Source organism: Vicugna pacos, chromosome 20 (genome assembly GCF_048564905.1).
Source record: "Vicugna pacos chromosome 20, VicPac4, whole genome shotgun sequence".
NCBI classification, from domain to species: domain Eukaryota; kingdom Metazoa; phylum Chordata; class Mammalia; order Artiodactyla; family Camelidae; genus Vicugna; species Vicugna pacos.
This window is the reverse complement of record NC_133006.1, coordinates 26,054,182-26,070,428: the sequence shown is the minus strand read 5'-3', so window position 1 is coordinate 26,070,428 and position 16,247 is coordinate 26,054,182. Positions and strand designations below refer to the sequence as shown.

At 39.0% G+C, this 16,247-nt stretch overlaps 5 non-coding genes across 5 annotated transcripts; 2 read left to right on the top strand and 3 right to left on the bottom strand.

Moving 5' to 3' along the window:
• Positions 1-3,900: 3,900 nt before the first annotated feature.
• Positions 3,901-3,982, bottom strand: TRNAS-AGA (transfer RNA serine (anticodon AGA)). The gene has a single exon. It is a non-coding gene; the product is annotated as a tRNA-Ser (tRNA).
• Positions 3,983-6,033: 2,051 nt separating this feature from the next.
• TRNAS-UGA (transfer RNA serine (anticodon UGA)) lies at positions 6,034-6,115 on the top strand. The gene has a single exon. It is a non-coding gene; the product is annotated as a tRNA-Ser (tRNA).
• A 2,273-nt stretch (positions 6,116-8,388) lies between these two features.
• On the bottom strand, positions 8,389-8,460 carry TRNAQ-CUG (transfer RNA glutamine (anticodon CUG)). The gene has a single exon. It is a non-coding gene; the product is annotated as a tRNA-Gln (tRNA).
• A 3,186-nt stretch (positions 8,461-11,646) lies between these two features.
• TRNAS-AGA (transfer RNA serine (anticodon AGA)) lies at positions 11,647-11,728 on the bottom strand. Its single transcript has one exon. It is a non-coding gene; the product is annotated as a tRNA-Ser (tRNA).
• A 3,533-nt stretch (positions 11,729-15,261) lies between these two features.
• On the top strand, positions 15,262-15,350 carry TRNAR-UCU (transfer RNA arginine (anticodon UCU)). The gene is given in 2 exon segments: positions 15,262-15,298; positions 15,315-15,350. It is a non-coding gene; the product is annotated as a tRNA-Arg (tRNA).
• Positions 15,351-16,247: the final 897 nt, after the last annotated feature.

Genomic DNA, 16,247 nt, shown 5'->3' with positions numbered 1-16,247 from the left:
TTTAGGAAAGGAAGGGAAATGTACAGGATTGGAGCGATGTGAATTTTGAGGAAGATGGTCCTCACTGACTGAAACAAAAATATCTTCGACTTCCGTTTGTTTGGTTTCAGGTAATGGGCCAGGAGGGAACTCACACTTGGGCCAAGGACTTCCTGACCTGCAACTACATACCTGAAAGGCATCAAGCCGATATTTTACGATTTGGTACTCTGCATCACCTCGTCCCTGCTTCTTCCTCAAATGGCAGCCGGTTTCCCTCCACAAATTTTTGTATGATTCAGTGCTTTTTTCCTGACTCTGCAGAGGTAAAACGACCCCCTCATATAGGTGCAATCACTGCTTCCAGGAATAAATTCTCCGTATCAATATCATCCTAAGTACCCAGACCGACTTTGATCTACTTTTACTCTGCACCTTCAAGTATTTATTATCAACAATGCAGAGATCAACAACGATCTGCTCGGCTGCCACCCTCTCCTGGATCCCCAAGGCCCGGAGTGGAATTAGGAATTACCAACACTTAGGAAAGACCCATATATTTCCATATTATGGACTACTGAGTCGATAAAGCAGCACACTTTTAATCTGAGTGTCTATGGTCCAAATTCCTGTTTTTCTCCTTTTGATTTCAACCTCACCTTCAGATATGACTCATCACCTGGAGGATTGCTGTTCCTTGGAGAATTTCTGGGGACCCAGTAAATTAAGAATAAAAAAATGTACAACCACTTGCAGATCCATCTATATTCATATCCATCTCTGCCTTTGGGCTTAGTTGCTACTCATTTAATAATTCCTGGAGCAAATGTCAACAAATTAACCCATTGTAGATTGCGTGTGAAAAATAATGCCAAGTATCCCTCCTTCTCTCCCTCCTTCCCTCCCTTCATCCTTCCTTCCTTCCTGTCCTGTACTGGATTTCTAAGCTTGCAGTGACTGCAGAAAAACAACAAACCAAATAACGTAGTTGCTTACAAGACAATACTTTGGAATGGTGTTGGTCTTCCCTGTTGTCATGGTTTTCGTTAGCTCCTCCTAATGATTCTATAGTTTTATAAATTGACAATGAAAACATTGTGCAATATCTCTATTTGTAGAAAGTCAAACGTGCAATCTGGACATCCAAGATCTAAATCCATTGATTGCAGACAAGTCTAAAGATAGGGTGTGATCAAAAAAATAACCCCTGACCCCTGCAAGAGAATTTCCAGAGATTTGAATACCTGACCCAAACCAAACAAACAAAAAAGCAAAAACAAAACAGCTAGAAGACACCTGTTTGGAGTCTGTCTAGTCTCTTATAGGCATTTTGTACATTTCCCAAAACAACAAAAATCAGCTAGCAAATTCTCCTCCCTCCTACCTCATGGTCATGAAGTTATTAGGAAATAGATTTCTCGCTTCTCTCTTTTGGGGGTAGAAGGGTACTAAAAATCCCAAGGTATAGAGAATAAAACTTATGAACTCTCTCACAGAAAGATGCCCCCGACATAAAACATACAGTTATGAAGACCATGTCAGGGAGTTCACAAAAACTGTGCAAGACCATAAGCGCCAAGTAGGGAATCCTCTGCATTTTGAATTCCCTTCCTTGTCTAATAATCTAACTTAACCAATAAAGTTCAAAATCACCAAATTGTGATTTTAAGCATGATGGTGTTTAAAAAATATCACCTTTAAATTGCAGACATGTGATTCATTAATCTCAATCTTGGAAATTAGGAAGCCAAAAGTGTGTCCACTCCCTGAAGCTGAGACACTAGCCAAACCAGTTCTTTGAGTTTCTCTCTGTTTTTTTTTTTTTTTCTTTATAGGGTTCATGGGGTGTGGATCATTCATAAAACACCTTTGGGACACTAGGATGAGACATACATACATCCAGCAGGATGGAGTGGAATTTAGCTGGTTAGATGGTGGTTGAAACCTCCTTTTCAAACCCTACTGTGAGCTCTTGACTTATGACATCACCTCCTTCTTGTTGAGAAGAGAAGCGTGAAAAAATACGGCAGAAGCAATGCAATACTCTTTCTCTTAACTCTCTGTGAGTATCTGAATTCTGTGTGATTTAAGACTAGAGTTTTCCCCCACTGGATGTCTTCTTATTTATTGTAAGTACAATTGAAGATGACACTTAGTATCTGCAAATCATACATATTTCATAAAATAGCATTTTATTTAGAATGCCATTGCTTTGGAAGATAAATGCAGAAAGGAAGGGGGTTGAAGATTTCTAAAATGTATAAAGCAAAATTTATAAAACTAGAGATAGAGATAAAGCCATAATAACAATGAGACGTTTTTAGCATGGTACTCATCCCTCAAGAAAAAAGCAGGAGTGAGGGGGCTGGGGGAGAAGTGAGAGAGAGAGAAAAAAAAAACCCATAAGGACACAAAAGTTTTAAATAATATTATTCCTAAATGTGACCTAACTTACAAATAGATAACACTACACTGTTCAACTTCTGAAGACAAATCTCAGTTTTAAGCACATATGGAACCTCTAAAACAAAACAAATCTTTTGCTTTGCTGACTATAAGGCAAATTTTCAAAATTCTAACACTTCTAAAAGATAAATATTAGCATCTAATCACAATGAATTTTGCCGAATATCAATTAAAAATTGAAAATTATGATATGTTTGCAAGATAACAAATGTGCATATGATTCAAAGAAGATATCTACATGGGAATTTGAAACTATATAGAAAAGAGTGATATTGAAAATAATTCATATGAAAATATGTTTTGTGCAGCCAAAGATGCATTAGGTGGATATTTAAATCTTTAGTTACAGAAGTAAAAATAAAATAAAAGCTGAATAGCATAGCATTGATCTAATGATACAGTGGAAGAAATTAGAAAATAATCGGTAAATATTCCCCAAGGAAGTCTTCGAGAAGAAAATAACGAAGAAAACGGCTGATTTAATGCATCAGAATAGAAACATAAGATGCAGATGACTTACAAAATTGAACTTTTATCTGGGAAAAAGGGGTGATAAAATTGCTAAACTTTTGGATAAACTGATCAAATCAAGAAAGAAGGCATAAATAACTGCTATCAGAAATGGAAAAAATGAGAATGGTATGTCTAAAGGCTTCAAAAATAAAAAAGAAGATGCAGAATGGCAAAAGAGGTGAGGACAAGCTCCCCTAAGCTGCGGAGGCAGTGATAGAATGAATTCTATAAATTCCTAGGAAGATACTCTACCATGGTTAGCATTCCTTTGGTCGATAGATTAACCATACTTTATTAATCATGCAGTGTGACTGTGTGTCTAAGAGTATGGCTCTGTGCTTAGAATACACCAAAAACCTCACCTCACTTTTTTTTCTTACAGTTTTATTGAGATGTAATTGACATACAGCATTGTGTGAGTTTAACTCATCTCGTTTTTACTCCCTCTCTCTACACCTCAGTCCTGACCCCAGGAAGTCAGCCTGGTGTAACATCCTTGACCATATCTGGTTGGATTACAAAGAAAATTGTTTTACTTAATTTCTTTACTTGTGTAGTGGTTTCCTTATTATTACCCAGTTTGGATTTGTGACTTGGTGAATGAGTCTGGAGTTTCACTTTTATTTGATCCAAGATTTCCTGGAGTTTCCTTTTCTATGTGAAGAAGGATGTACATGATAGGAGAAGAGCCCTGAAAAGGGTAAAATTCTTTGGAGACAGAAAGGGTCATGCCAAGTTTTTTCTGTAGGAAAAGCTACATTCTAAGCAGAATTTAGATTGCAGGAAACAGCCTTCCTTCCTGTTATGAACAGCCTTCCTGTTTCCTGGAAAAGAAAACTCCATTAGAACTGTGTGGAGCTGGGGACTTTAAAGACAACCAGAGCCAAGTTTCTTTCTTTAGAAAGGTAAGAGCAGACTCTCTCCAAAGAATTTTCCAGATGACGTAGTCGGCAGGATTCGAACCTGCGCGGGGAAACCCCAATGGATTTCTAGTCCATCGCCTTAACCACTCGGCCACGACTACATGGAAGCTGAAGAGGTCATTAGTATAAGTAGCCGTAGGGAACTTCAGCTCTCTTCAAAAGGTCACTTTTTCTATCAGAGAGTATATTTGTATTAAGCAAAACTTCTTATTCCTTGGCATCATTTAGACAAATATGCTGTTGTGGCAAATTGACAAGTAACACTTCCTCCTCAGATTGGAAGGTCCCTTTATTCTGATGGTCAGATAGAAGCAGACGAAGCAGGAGACGTCCTAAGAGACCACATTCCTGCTCTGTCAGTTTCTGATGTGGACTCATGAAATACATATACCAACAACTAGGACATACTCTAACATTTGCTGCAGAATTATGAGCATAGCAACGGTTTGAAAACCTTGAAATGGCCATCAATTTATAAAATGAATTTTAGAACACACACATGGTGGAAGATTCTGCAGCAGTTTTAGAAAATTCACAATTACTTGATTTAAAAGATTGTCCCACCTACTTCAACACTTTTCCCCCCTGCATACCCTGCATATGGATAAATATAGTGCAGACTTCAAATAAAGCAGCTCTTCAAACCTTAAAAATGTGAAACTGTGCTCTATGGCAGTATTCTTTCAAACTGACAAGGTGGGGGGGGGGGAAGCCCAGTTAAATGCCAACAAGCAAGGGGGGTGGAGGAGTCTTCATTAATTCTACCAATCTGTAACTGTCATTTATTATTTGAGAAACAAGTTAAAGGTGAACGTTTTCACCATGGAGTGCACTGAACAAGACAGATGATTAATCCAAGGACCACTTGAGGCAAACGTCAGCTTTTGAGCCATATCCATAAATAACCAATAAAGCAATAAAATACATTGTTCTGCTATTCGCTTATAAAACTTGATGCTTATTTTACACAGTAGAAAACAAATAAACAAAAATTAACACATAATCCCACAATCCAGAAACCAGCACTAGCAACATTTTAAAGTATTCCTCCTCTCCCCCTAGTATTTCACATATAAAAATTTTGCATAGTTGAGTCATGTTTATGGCATCCTGCTCTTGTCAGTGAACATTATATCATAAACATTTCCCCAAAGCAATTACAAAGTCTCCCCAATTTTTGCTTTAATGGCTGTGTAATGATCTATTAGGTAGATGAGGCAAAAACATTTAATCATTTACCCATTTTATATATATATATATTGCTATCACAATGAGAGATGAAGATTTTTGTGCAGTACATGTTTTTCTTTGTTAATATTATTCTCAAGAGAGTGCTTCTCAAATTTCAGTCGGCATCAGAACCACCCGAAGGACTTCTTTTTGAAACAAATTGCTGGATCTCCCCAACACACCCCACCCCACCTTCTATCAAGTTTTTAATTCTGTAGATCTGAACTCAAGCCAGAGAATTTGCATCTCTCATAAGTTCCCAGATGGTGCACACACTGCTGGTCAGGGACAATACTTTAATAAGATTGCTCAAGGATAATAAACTTCAAAATAAATTTATTGTGTTAAAGGTTTCAGTCACTTGGGAATTGTCTCGCATCCTTCACTAGGACACAAGAGTGACCTCCAAAGGAAGGGGTGGGAGACCTCTCCTGCCTCGTCTTTTCCAGTTAATACAAAAACTGTCCTGCTCTCTCCTTGCTTCTCACTCCATATTGTCGTCCCAGTCCAATTTAGATAGTTCTTTTGGAAGGATATGCCAGTTTTCACGCCATGGAAGGGATTCCTGAATTAGAGTTTAACCCTGGAAGTAAACACAGATGACGCCCCATCGTCTCATGTTCCTTTCATTCCAGCTCCTTCTCCCATTGGTATTTGCGACTTGAGGCTGTTTAGAGCTACTCTAAACTCCTAACTCCCCTTTGCCGGATCCCTAGAATTAGGTGTGATCGTTCATGTCCGCGAGTGTCAGCGGCTAGTGGACAAGCTCCAGCGCCCACGAAGGTCGAGTCGCTTGTCTATTGAGCTGGTTCTAGATGAGCTTTTTCATTCTGGAAACTTTTTGTTGCCAGACCTACTGTTGGTGAATGGGCCACACATCCACCACTAGTTCACTTTAGCCCTCTAATACAACGTCAAGTTGGTAGTCGTGGCCGAGTGGTCAAGGCGATGGACTTGAAATCCATTGGGGGTTCCCCGCGCAGGTTCGAATCCTGTCGACTACGGTTTTACCAGGGGGTAACTTTGTGGCATACTGCACCCCCTCTTGCTAATTTCTGTGGATATATATTCACCTACTACACTAATGGCTTCCTCTTTCTTAAATTAGGCTGGGTCTTCTCAGGCTTAATAAGGAAAACAAGAAAGGGAAAGAATTTCTAGTCTTTCCTCCCCTTTTCTATGACAATCAGGCTAATCTATATGGCTATAGGTTTTAATCAACAATGGCTGCCAGTTTTTGAGTACAGAGAAAGTATCTGTTGACCGTATCTTCTTTAAATTTTCTGATTTCAACTCACTCGTGCAGTTTTCTGATAGCAATAAGGTGTGCAGTAAAGACAGAGTTTTACAGTTGTAGAATAGAAGCATTTTCTGCATTTTCACCTGGGAAAGAAACTTTATGTATCTAGGAATATAAGAAAAAATAAATTAAACTTCAATCTTGACCAAACTAAATGTGATCTGTATATATTAATGATGGAGTATGAAGAGTAGATTCTACATACTGTGAAGATCGAAGGGGTGTAACAAGATCATAAATAGTGTTTTCCCAGTACAGTGTTTGGTGTGGGGGCGAATGCATTGCGTTTTATAGTTAGTGACACACTATGAGAGAGAAAACCAGCACTCTCCGGTTTTGAAAGATGGAATGTGTTTACATGTAGTAGTAGGAACTTCACAGAACTGATTAGTGATGGAAAAGAACCTGAATATGAATGTTTGGATAAGCAATTTACAAAAAGGGGCAATGCTGAGAAGAAGCAGATAATGAATAAGACTAGTGTATAAGGAAAGAATCTTCACTGTAACTACATTTGGAGTTAGTGATATGTGTTGATTGTGATTTTAAAAAGTTGTTTAAAAATCCAACCCTGGAACTAGCCCTTACCCAAACCTAGCCCTAGCCCTAAACCTAGCCCTAATCCTCCACCTAGCCTTAACCCTGAAACTTGCCCTAACCCTGAACCTAGACCTAACCTTGAACCTAGCACCAATGCTGCACATAGCCCTAACCCTGAACCAAGCCCTAACCCTGAAATTAGCCCTAACCCTGAAACTAGCCCTAAACCTGAAACTAGACCTAAACCTGAACCTAACCCTAAACTTGCACCTAGCCCTAATACTGAAACTAGCCCTATTCCTGCACCTAGCCCTAACCATGAAACTAGCCCAAAACCTGAATCTAGCCCTAACCCTACACCTACACCTAACCCTGTACCTAGCCTTAACCCCTAACCTAGCCCTAATCCTGAACCTAGCACTAACCCTGCACCTAGGCCCCCCCCCCAAAAAAACCCCTCACACAACCTAGTATCGTAAAGAGATTTTTTGCAGGCGGGGTAGGTGGAATCTTCTGAGAACCTAGTCCATGTGAAATGCCTGCAAATTTCTAATCCAGGAAAACAAAATATGTCTCACTTCGTCTGAGAAAAATACTATACTAAAAAGAAAATTTCCTAAGACCTGTGCAAAATAGTACAAAAACAAATGAAAAAAAGGAAAACGTATACAAAGAATATAATGAGTAAAGAAATAGCCATAGTCACTCATTTTATGAGAAAAATGGATATTTGGTATTTTGTGGGTGACACAACGACCAGATGAAAAGTACAATGAAAATATCATTTTAATTTGAAATATGTTAAATCCATACATATTTTAAAAACTAATAATGAGTCTTACATATCCTTGTACTTAGAGTCACCTACTTTGGATTTTCCACATTTTGTTTCTCACTCTGTGTGTGTGTGTGTGTGTGTGTGTGTGTGTGGTGTGGTGTGTGTGGTGTCTACCTGTATTTTACAAATATAACTGGGTTCGATGGCCATGTGGAGGAGGGTCAGAAATCGTGCAAGTAGAGGTCATGGGTAGAAAAGAAATTTGCTATTAACCATACATTATCATTATCCAATACTATTAGTTGTATTTATTTCCTAAGTTTGAAATACTAAACAATTTCAAATATTCTTTATAATGTGCACAGAAAATAAACTTTATTAAAAAATCATTATTGCTTTTTATAAAAGTTGGTTTTCTAGTGTCAGCAGAGTGTAGGGTTTTTGGGTCTTCCACCTGTACTTACCTCTGATACTTCTTCTCTTCCTTATAAAATAAACTCCATTGAAGCAGGATGGAATTTCATTTCCACCACCTCATCCAGATGCAGATAGATGTGTCGCTACTCGCAGGAACTCACAGGAGATATCAGGGGAGAACTGATTTTGTTCATTTAGGTGGACAGTATTTTTCGGGGAAATCAAAGATGAAAAGACCAGGTAGGTTCCACCGAGACTTGAACTCGGATCGCTGGATTCAGAGTCCAGAGTGCTAACCATTACACCATGGAACCACACATGAGCAGCATTTCTCCATAATTATCCATGGTGTGTTATAGTAACTCTACTGAAAGCACTTTAACAGTCAGAAATTTTAATCTACGTCTATTCACAACACTCATCCAAAGAAAATCCTGAGACAGTGGATTATTTTATTTATTTTTATTTTTTATCTTATTTTTTTTGCCAAGTATAGGAATCCATAGAGTGTCCACCCTCCACCCGCCCCACCTCCCTACTTGTGAGCCTAGTACTTGCTTGCTTCATTAAGAAAAACAGTGAGCACTTCTTATACACACCAGCACTGAATTAAAAGTCTTATATTTATTGTATGATTTAAAATTTATTTCTGAATAAATTATTTTTAGTCTTTATGTAGACTAGAAAACTGAGGCTTAGAGATTTCATATCTTTTATCTGCACTTCTGCTCAATTTCAGCTAGGTGATATTTTTCTCCACATAGATTATTCAGTTACCAGGTCCACTGCTTCTAGAAACGCAAGTTTTAATGTGTCGATTTCTGGCACATTCATGGAAGGAAATTTGCAAGAGAAACTATGTTTCTAAGAAAATGGAAAAGGTATGCTTGAAGAAAAAGTCTGAGTTTTGTCAAGTGTGGTGATAGTGCTCGGGCAAGGAGCAAATCAGAGATACGGCATTTCAGGATCAAAGACTCATACTCGTCTTCATAAAGAGGAAGGTGTCCAGTGAAGTCTGCCAATTTGTAATAAAAACTTTTTTTTGTTTGTTTGTTTTGTTTTGTTTTTTACAGCTATTTCGCAGACACCTTTTTCTTAGACCCAGCGCGCTTCCTCAAAGACTAGGTTTCTAGAAGACGTAGGTCTATTCCTCCGCTTCCAAACAGCTGCAGTAGAGCCCTTCTCTCTCCTTCAGCTCACCTCCATGCGGCTGCACTCGCTGAGGTCTCTCAGCAGCAAGTTTCTGTCAACTTTTCCACAGAGCTTTAGCCGAGTTGCACTTTGAAATTTGTGTTGGTTGAATTCCAGGGATGCTGGTTGCCTTCCCAGCACTCGTCCCAGTGGATGTATACAGGATTTGTCCTACGACTGCACAATGACTTCTAAAGCAGTGGAAGGAGATCTGCCCCCCTTAAATGAGGATGTTCTAAAGCTTGTATAAATTAAACAGATTTCCTCCCCTCCAAGTTTGTTTTTTTTTTTTGTCACAGTTGTTCAATTGGAGGTAGCACCTGGTATCTCCAAGTCATAGCAGTTACAGAAGTAATGCTCTATGCAGAATTTCTTGCTTCTAGAAGTTAAAGAAATGGAGAGAAAATTCCAGGAATTGATTCAAGTACAAACAGAAAGATAAAAACCACAATTGTAGTGGGATATTTTTACACAGTATACCTCTCTGAAAACTAATAAAAAGTACATAAAAAAACATAAAACAAAGGAATGCAATTCATGTAATTTACATATAGAGAGGACAGTGCACATATCAATGTCAGGATTCAAACTTTTCCCAAACACACATGAAATTGTCTCAAACTTGACACTTTACCTGGCCACAAAGCAAGTCTCCAAAAACATGACAGGATTAGATACATGCTATTATTTCACAGCAATAAAATTATGCCAGAAATCAAAACATAGTCATTAAAATTTGAGTGTGTTTACAAAATAACAAATGTGTTTCTAAATAGTTTATGATTTGAAGAACAAATCACAATCAAAATTAGGAACTATTTTACACAACATTGCAAATCAACTATACTTCAATACAAATGTTGAAAAAAAGAAAGAAATTAGAAATTATTTTAAAATAATAAAAGGATCCTCTAAGTATACTTCTAGCCATGCAGTACATTCCTTGATATGTACCATTTTTTATCATATGCATATTTATATTTTATGTATATACATTTTGTTTATCCATTCATCCTCTTGGGTTGCTTCTACCTTTCAGCTATTGTGAATAATGCTGCTATGAACATGGGTGTACAAATATCTGTTTGAGTCACTGCTTTCAAATATTTTTGATAGCCACCCAGAAGTGAAATTGTTGGAACATATGGTAATTTTATTTTTAATTTTTCCCCAATTTTATTGAGATGTAATTGACATATAACATTATGTAAGTTTTAGATATACAATGTAATGATTTGATATATGTATATATTGCAAAATGATTACTACAATAAAGTTATTAACACTTCACCAAAAGGAGTATGAAGGTGGCAAACAGCACACAGAAGGATGTTCAACATCACTAACCATTAGGAAATGCAAATTAAAATAACAATGAGGTAGCATTACACATCTATTAAATTGGTTAAAATTAAAGATACAGACAATGTCAGTGGCCAATAAGGATGAGGAGGAACTAGAAATCTCAACCATTGGTGAGAATAAAAAATAGTACAGCCACTCTGGTTAAGAGTTTGACAATTTCTTATAAAGTTATGCACTTGCCATGTGACCCAGCAATCACACTTCTAGAAATCTGCCCAAGAAAAATGAAAATTTATGTACTTTAAAGTTAATAGCTTCCCCCACCCCCAGCAGTTGCCAAAAACTGTAAACAACACTCGTGTCCTACAACGGATGGTTGAAGAAATAAACTGGTACATTTATACAAAGGAATTCTATTCAGCTGAAGAAATGTAAGATATTTTGATGCAACAAGTTGCATAAATCTCAAGGCGTGTTCTAATTCAAGCGAAAAAAAGCTAATCTTAAAAGGTTACATTCTATATGATTCAATTTCCATACCATTCTCAAAAAGATCAAACTATAGGAACATAAAACATACCTGTCAACTGTATGGAGTCAGGTGACTAAATATTAAGGGATAACGCAAGGGAGGTTTATGGATTGATGGAACTGTTCTGAATCCTGATGATGGTAGTGGTTACACGAATATATGCATATAATTTCAGACAGCCAAATTTACTGTAGGACAAAATTTGTAAATAAAATAAAACTTTCACCAACGTGTCTCTGAAGTAGTTAACTTCTAGCAGGGTCTTGGGGAGAGAACGCTCAGACACTCGGAGGCTTACTTATCATTAGGGCTAATTTTTTAAAGATGGTGCTTTCTTTCCAAGAGGCACATGGAAGCGGGATTTTGCCGAGCTTTGAACAGAACGAAACGTGCTCTTCTGCACGGCAAGGTACGGTGAAGATGTTGTTTCTCGGAGGGAGATCTGTGTCTAGAATCTGTTTAAAATTTCGTCCGTAGTCGGCAGGATTCGAACCTGCGCGGGGAGACCCCAATGGATTTCTAGTCCATCGCCTTAACCTCTCGGCCACAACTACAGATATGAAAAACATCTTCTCAGATTATGAAAGGAAATGTGGTACATCTAAAGATAAGACTTGTTTAGATAGAAGTGTTTGTAAATAAAGAGTTGGGCAAAAACCCTCAGGTGAATGAAAGTTTGGGGAGGGAGGCCAAACTCTCTCCGGCAGCCCCCGACATTTAGGAGCACTAGAATGAGAGTACTCACAATACCTGTATCTTCGTTTCTAACAATCTTCAGGTCAGTTCACCTACGAGCGCCTACCTCCCTGGCGGATGAGTTGGGTTCGTGCTGGTTGTTGGGGGGTCTCCAAAGCCGGAACCCAAATTTACTCAGCACCGAGGTGGAATGAGCATAATCCGTTTTAGGGGTAGTAGCGCCAACACTTCTGCTAGAACTTTCAGCCTCCCCGTTGAATGACACTGTGCTTAATAGGTTTCAGGGAGGGAAATGCTCCCACTGATTTGTATCTAAGGTGGAGGGAGAGGAAAATGAAAATGAAATCCTCCTGTGGATCCCCTCACTCTGTGTCCCTAGGCTCCTAAATTTATACCCAAAATATTCATCTCATGGACTTTGTTTTGGATTGAGTGCTGTCTGTAGGGGTGGGGGTGGGGTGCGGTGGGGCGGTGATTCTGTGATTGGACAGTTTAAATTTAGGGTTAGGATTTAAAATCCTATCTTAGAGGAAGAAAGAATAGAGCAATGCTATAATAGTTAAAGAAGCTGTAGTCATTTTTTGGCATGTATATTTATCAAGATAAGTGGAGTTAGGGTCATGTTCGTGGTTTTAATGAAGCTTTTGGGCATGGATGGGCGTGCGTTTCATGTTTGTGTCTGTGTTCAAACAAGTTTACAAAGTGATCTTAATTTTTCTTGATCTACCATTGTCACAGAATAGCCTTGACTGACATTGGTGTTCTGTGAAACTGTTTATGTTCAAAAGAGCTTCAAACTCTAGCTGATAATACCAAGTCAGCTCCCAAATGTCAGGGGCTGCTTTTATCTCTATTTTGTATTTTACTAATTTAATTGAGTATTATATCATTAGCATTCTTAGGAGCTCCCCAAATATCATTTTAGTGGTTTTGTAATGTTCCACCAGTCAGATGAAATAAGAATTAATTAAATATTCCTCCTTGTTGGACATCTTTGTAATTTCATCTGTGCTATCATTATCAATTTTTAAAAAATACCATAACTGTTTTTGTGCACAAATGTTTTTCTTTAGTTAATGTTAATTCCCTAGAACAATGTTTTACAAAATGAATTACTGACTCAAGTGTTATCAAGCTTAAAATGAGCTGAAATGGCTGCATTTGTTAAGTGCTATGGTATCAGGAATAAATAACATCTTGTGAAACTATAAAGAAGGGAATACTGTTCCTGCTACTCCAGAGGAAAAGAGAAGCTGGTAAAATTTAACTACAAATGAGAGTTTGGGGGATATGGGCTTGAGAAAAATTTTCCCTTGTAATCTGAAATTTTGCCGAGATTTACTTGTTTGTATCCTAGCAACAAGTCCCAGAATGGGGATTGGGAGTCTCAATTCACTGACCTTACCACACCCATTAAAAGGAAGTTGGCTCAACATTCTCCTCTCAAGAACCATATAATCTCTAAACCCAGAATCAACCGTATTTATAATACAGCGAAATTTTGTATAGCTAGATTTACATGAACTATCTTTTGAGCTTGTCAGGACAGAGCGTAGCTAAGTCCAGCTCTTTGGAACATTTGCTGTCTAGGATTTTGCCTTTTCTTCTGCTTCTGTGGCTGCGGGCTTCCCTCAACCAGAGAGAGACCTCTTTGGAAGTTCCCACGTTCTTCACTAAGGAGCAGAGAAGTGAACTTCTGAGTGGGTTGGAGACTGTCCCTGGAGACGTCTTCTCAGTTCGGAAGGGAACTGCTCAGCTCCCAACCGACTCTCTGTCGGTATCCCCCTCAAGGTAGATTTCAAATAGTCCTTTGGGCCACGGGAAGCCCAACCCAGTTTAAAGTCATCAAACGAGTCACTGGTGAGCTGTGAAAGCAAAGGCAGACCCCAATTCTTTCGAGTCCCCTTCATTACGGGTCCTGCTTCCACTAGCATTGCCAAGTCTGAGCCTGCCTGGAGGTGCTGCTCAGCTCGGGGCTGCCTTTACTGCTTTACTCTGAATCCACACGTCCTCAGAGATGAAAGGCTGAAGAATAAACTCTGTGGTCAAGGAAGCTCAAATCTCACCATTCTCGATTGGTTCTCAATTTGCTAGAGATGAATTAAATCTTTGGGTAAGAGGCCTTGGACGAGCCAGGAAATTCTTTGTTTCGAAACCAAATGTTTATAGACACTCTTTACACCAAACATCTGTCACACTCACTATCTCACCGTAGCCCATGCGACTATCGTGCACTTTCATAAGAGTTAAAATACTGTGGAAGGGCCAGGTAGAGTGGTTTAAAGTCTTCAAATTCTTTGGAGTTTCCTTGCAGAGGTTCCCACCTGGGTGACTAGTTGTTAAGGAATAAGCCAGTTAGAGCTTTTGGTACTTTCAACATTGGAGATGTTAATTTAGAGTGATATTTTTAATATTCAGGAGAGCTAGTACATGGATTTACTATCAGGAGAATACTACTGGAGAATAAAGGTGAAGAAATGGCATCCATGTGACTAGTGGCTTCGGCCTCTCAATATGCTCCTCATGCTTGGATTGAAGAGGATCGATGAATCACTGATTGTTGATAATGTCTCCATGAAGAGAGGTGGCTCTAAAATCTGTGTGTGCCAAGCCTGCTGGGAAAAACAAACTTGATTCCAAACTTTGGCTCCGATCTAACACCCACTTGTCCTTTCTGCTTTGCATTTTTGCAGATAGCTGGTTCAGAAATCATATTTTGTCCTGTACTTTTCAGAATTAATTACTTTCATTTCTGATGCTAGGTGGAGGTCGAAGGTGGGGAGAAATTCCTTCCCTAAACTCTTTATTCCTCACTAGTATGTGAGGGTTGTTGAGTGGTCTTCAGGCCCACGGCTCAGAAATTCTGATCTCCGCGAGGAAGAGTGTGCTCAATTCCCGCTTCTACTCTGGTCCTATTTGTTTCTATCATAATGCAGTAAGTTGTCACTTGGTAGGGATCGCCTGAGATTTCTTCTCTTCCCTCCACAACCCTCCTCCAGTTTCTCAGATCACATTGCTCGTGTGTTCCGCGTCAACAAACCTTGGACTCTCCCGCACTTGAGTTACACACTCAATGACCTCACCTATAATTCATCCCTTTCTGTCCGCAAACACATCAGTCCACTTCACCAACAATCTAAAGGAGACAGTGCGGCTGAACCATACCAACTCACAGAAAAGTGGCAGCAAAGAAAAGGGCGTCTTTTGCATCTCAGACCAAAGAGTCACCAAAAGAAACTTCCCGAGTTAGAAAACCTGGGGTATTTCCAAAGCTACCTGGACGCATTTAAAAGCTATAACCTTCGAGGGAGAGAGAGGGTGGCAGTGGAATTACGATGCTCCGTAAATAATCAACAGCCTCTAGGTTCCAGCCAGAAAACGCATACCGTCAGGCTCTGTGGCGCAATGGATAGCGCATTGGACTTCTAGCATCAGTAGAAAGACATTCAAAGGTTGCGGGTTCGAGTCCCGCCAGAGTCGCAGAGGTTTTTGTCACTAAGCGATAGTATCTCCGTTTCTGTATGAATTGGACGTTTCCTCCAGTCTGTGATTCCGCCGTGTCCTTACATTTCTCACTGGTCTTAATTTCTACTTTCTGGTGTTTAACTTTGAGGAGTTTCTTGATAAGCATTCCTACATATATCTACAGTAATTTGGTATCCAAATAAGGGATATATATACCCACACCCATCTTTTGTGTGTATATATATGATAGCAGGAGAAGAGAAAGAATCAGAAAGCCAGATAGGGGGAATTGTTGGGGCTTAAATTATACTTAAAATCGTGTGGGAAGAAAATTAGGTTCGTCATTTTTAAAGTTGAGTGCCATTCTCAGTCCTTGGAGTGGCTACATATTGTAAGTAGAGCTGTTACTAGAGTCCAGGACTTCTGAATAAGAACTTTTAAGCAACCAAAAATGAGTCAGTCGATGGACACATTATACTGATGCTAATGAGAATGCAGTAATAAAGCAGAAGTAAAAATGGATATGCGTGGGGCACATTCCCTGGGGTCCACAGAGAGGGCATTCACAAGGAATGTGGTCTGTCACAACAAGAAAAAAATTGCTCAGAGCTTTTGCTCAGTTCGGGGGAATTGGTTCTAATAATGCCAAGGTACCAGATCATAACTGTACCTTATGTCACTACCTTGCATTCCTTAGGAAACCAAAATTATGAGTAAAACTAACTGATTCATAGGAGAAAAGGCCAGTGATTCTTTCCTGAAAGAAAAATGTGAGGTAATTGGACACAGTTGTGGAAGTAATGGTCCGGCTTCTGTACTAGGATGACAACACAATGTCTATGCTTCCATGGCAGAAAATTGGAAGAAGAGCAGAATGCTTGGAATTGCTTGGAGAAGAGTGGAACCCTGCAG